We start from the raw sequence: 4,744 nt of genomic DNA on the forward strand, positions 1-4,744 counted from the left end.
TGTAGAGGGCAGTGTCACTGGCCCTCATATGTGGGATCTGAACCGGGGCCCTCTGGCATCCCAAGCGAGTTCTTAACCATCGCGCCACTCGGCCAGCCCAACGAAGTTGATTTTAAAAAGGGTTTTCCTTTTCTGAGATTCCTTGATGGGGCTGAATTTTTGTATGTGTTTGATGCCAAATTGTGACAGAAACCATCTGGAAGAAATTTGGTTAATGTCTTTTTCAGGAATATGATTGTTAATGAAGATAATATTAATGGTATCAAGTAAATTTACAGTGATCAGTGAGTTCAATGGGAATAAATAATCCCCAGTCCGAAAAAAGTGGCACTGACATTTGGCAGACATCATTTTAGCCTCAGACATATCAATCTCCAGGTAAACTTCTAAAAGTGCAGATTTTTGAGGCTTACCTATAGTCTGACTCAGTAGTTCTGGGATGGACCAAGAATTTGTATTTTCACACGCATACCCAGTTAATTTTGGTACAGCTAGTCTGTAGGCCATACTTTGAGAAGCACTCGTCTAAGACATGTGGAACCTTGGACAGCTCCTGGTGACGCTGGCCCAGGATTTTCAGGACGCAGGACAGCTCCCAGTGTCTTCAGCCCCATACACGCTGCTGGGAAGTGAGCTCCAATTCTTAATGGGGCTTATTCATTTTCCTAGAGAATTAAAAAACAGTTTCTTAAGAGTACACTTTGGGAAACTGAAAGTTCTGGTTCCTGATGACAAATAAGGAGAATGGGAACTTAGTACACCTTAGAAGAGAAGGTATTCTTTTAATAAGCCTGGAGTGCTTAACTTGTAAACTCTGAGGCAGTGGGGGCAACAGGTAGTCTTCAGAGGATCTGAAACCCTCCTGCATGCAAAGTTGTGGGGAAGACTATGTACATGTATTTTAGTAGATGAGGAAATTAACCTTTTCTCCATTTGAGGATGGATATATCCTGGATCAACTAATTTGTGTACTTTTATGTACAATTTATGTACTTTGATAGACCTCTTACGATTTGTGTGGGTGACTAGAGAATTTTATTTAAATTCCTTCTTGTCATTAAAGTACCTAATAATTATCTGCATTACTTCAACTATGAGAACATCAATAAAAAATAAGCAAACAATCCCTGTATGTATCCAATTCTGACATCTCAAGCCATAACTTGAACTGTTGTGATGGAGGTCTATTAAAGTTGTACAGACTTGGATATAGCTCATCTTGGCTAATCTGGAAACTTTATATTACTGAAATACTATCTCATAATAAGCAACAATTAATGTGGGAAATGAGGCTATTTGGGTGATTAAGGAGGTTCCACTCCCCCTCTCCCCCTTCCCCCCGTCCCCCCCGTTTATCATTCAACCTTTAAATGTTCTTACCCTTGATGGCTTTACAAATAGACAAGTCACTGATCATGGAATGTTGAGTTAGCTAATATTTTTAGAACAAACTACTTCTATTGACAAGGTGATGGCCATTAACAATAATATATCATTTAAAATACATCCCAAGGGCAACCCAGTTAATAGTAAGCAAACCATCCCACATTCATCATCTGTGGCCTGTCTGATGGTAGTGTGTAACTTTGATGGAGATGTATATATTTGTGTGTGTGCGCATGTGTGTGTGTGTGTGTGTGTGTGTGTATACACACTGGATGCATATATATATGTATATATATACATATATATGTGTGTGTGTGTATATATATATATATATATATATATATATATATAGAGAGAGAGAGAGAGAGAGAGAGAGAGAGAGAGAGGGAGTCATTTCTCATTTCTCAAAGGCATAGCTCATTTGAATTACCTGCCATGAAAGGTGTTGTTTTTTTCACTATGGAAAAGACTCTTGAGTCCATGCCAATAAGGCATGAACTACTCCACTGGTGGAGAGGACAAAGCAGAGCTATTAATATGCTCATCAGCTCCCTAGGAGTCTAAAGTCATGCATTTGGGAGGCAGTTTGTGTTCATGACCCTGACATTTTTCTTTCTATGAGGAATAGTGAGGTAGAAATTATTGACTCGAGGCTCTAAGCAACTCATCAAACCTTCTGAACTATCTGTGTTAGTTTCAGAGTAAACTTCACCCAGGCAGCTTTCTAGCTGGGCTTCTATGACACAAGCTTCTCATGTTTGATTCTCCACCTCTCATCTCACCGGATGCTCCCTTTTAGTCTCTTAACAGGCTCCATCTTTTTTGCTTGACCTTCCAGCCTCTTTCCTGGGTCTTTTTCTCTAGCTACGCTTGTCTTCCTGGTTCTGTAATGTTAAAACCATCTATATGCAGATGAGTCCCAAATGTAAATCTCTAGTCTTGACATTTCCTTGAGCTGTAGGATCATAAATCAAACTGCCTACTTGATGTCACGCTGCCTCCCTGACCTGGATGTCTGACCGGCATCTTAAATAGAGTGGGCCCCAAGTAGAGCTCTTTACTCTGCATTCCCTTTCCCTAAACTGTTCTCTGTCTCTTCTTTGGGAAATGGCATTACCTTTTTCCAGTTACTTAAGATAAAAAACTGGGAATCATTCCCTTCTTTTCCTCATAGGTCACATCCAGTTAATCAGTTCCATCTCCAAAATATATCCCCAGCATATTAACTTCTTTCCATTTCTACAGCTATCACCTTCAGGTTTGACAATCAACATCTCTCATCTAGACTGTTTTAATGGTCTCTTAACTGTTCTGTCAACTTCCATTTTATCCCACTCTAATCCTTTTCCCAATCAGCAGCCCAAATAAATAATAAACGAGATCATATCACCTCCATCCTTCACACCCACCAATGGCTTCTCATTTGAATTTAGCATAAAATTCAGACTTCTTTATTTCCGCATCCTTTCAGACCCTACATGATACAGTCATGTCCATCTCTCTGACTCCCTCCTCCTACTGTTTCTTGCTTTCCCTGACCCAGCCACACCAGCCTTCTTTCAATTTCTTAAACACACCAAGTTCATCCCCACCTCAGAGCTTTTGCACTTGCTGTTTCTTCTGCCTGGAACTTCATATTTAGGAACTTCACATGGCTGGCTCCTCAACATTCAAGCTTCAGCTCAAATAGTATTTTCACAGAGAGATTGTTTATCTATGACAGAGAAACCATCCCTTTATTTCTGTTTTGGTCACTATCTCTTATGTCACCTTGCTTCATTTTTCTAAGTATGTGTGTCACTCACTGGGTATAAATTTTATATGTCACATATTCAAATAAGCAAAAGAAATGAAAATTTCCTTAATTTTGATAACACTTACAGTAAGCTAACTACTGTCACAGCCTCCTTTTTCAGTGTCTTGTCACAATAAAGTTGGTTTCTTGTACATGTCACAGTCCTATGTGGGATGGGAGATTAACGGAATAGGGTCTGAACAAGGAGTGTCTGATCTGTTGCTACTTCTTGTCCACTCTGATCTCTTCTCAGTGGTGGAAGACTTCTGCCTCTGTTCCTATTAGTCACTGAGGTCCTCACCCTGCCTTCTAGTCAAGTCCATGGCAGTCATCCAGCATCTTTTTGTCCAATGTGAGTTGCCTCTCCTGGTCCGTTGATTTTTTTCTCAGACAACATGTACCCTTACTGGGATTAGAGATACCTTTTGATGCTCTCCCATGCCATTCTGTGCTGAAGAAGACTGGGGGAGGGGCATTGGAGGACAGCTGTATTGGGCTGTCTTTCTGCCTGAACATGCCAGCCAGCCTCCATTCTGCTCTGCTGGGAGCACTCCTCGCTATGTGGGATGTCATGTGAGGTTGTGGGAAATTCTCTGCTGTCAGGTTCCTGAACCTATTTGGGAGGCTCTGTTACCACCCAACCCAAGTTTCTTTTCTGAGAGTGGCCAGGAGGAAGGGCTTCTATTTTAGGGACCATCACCAATAATGTTCTCTCTTGCTTTTATCTCTCCATTTTGAAGCTATTTCCTTCAACTCAGGAAGGTCTTTGATCTCTATGTGTGGTGAGAAAACATCTCACCTATTTTCTTTCTAAACTGTGTTTATGGGTAAACTCTATGCCCTCTTCTTCCAGGCTTTGTCTTCTTGATGTTCAAAGTCAAGCTTTTTGAAATTAAAACAAGGTGAAACAAAGCAAAGCATTTCATCTTCAAACATCTTGATTTTTAATACTATTGTCTTTTCTAGGAATAAAAAGCATCTAGTTACACTTAAAGTCACTAAGAACAGTGCCGGTAGAAATGGACTACTGCTTCTTAAAGGGAACAAGGAAGTGTGGGGGTTCAAGCAGGGCTGTCTGTGGAAATGGGGAACCTCAGTGAAGGTCTCAAAATATTACTCCTCTACCACATCTTATTGTGTATGAGCTCTTTTCCCCTTAGAAAATAATCTCCACGAGAGCAAAGACCTGGGCCTCAAAAAGTTACTTGTACAAAGTAAATATTTGTTAACTGAGCAATTTACAATGATGAATTATTTGTCGAGTGAATGGAATAAAGGCTTTGGCATTTTTATGAGCCTCAGTTTAAAGCTAGGACTTCTGTTTGTCCATCTCTTCCTATTTCTGTGCCCCTTGAAATTGACTTGAATGGCCATGGATTACCTAGTGAATTGTGCTGACCTTTGAGGTGCTCTTAGCGGACCCTCTCTTTCGACTCAGCCATACAAATACTTTACAGACTGAATTATGTCTTTTTCTGAAGTACCATTACCAGGGATGCACCAGGATTGCTAATACAGACCTTAAGAGGGTCCCTTCTCATGATAAGAACTGAAACAAAATAA

Source organism: Hipposideros armiger, unplaced genomic scaffold (assembly GCF_001890085.2).
Source record: "Hipposideros armiger isolate ML-2016 unplaced genomic scaffold, ASM189008v1 scaffold_118, whole genome shotgun sequence".
NCBI lineage: Eukaryota > Metazoa > Chordata > Mammalia > Chiroptera > Hipposideridae > Hipposideros > Hipposideros armiger.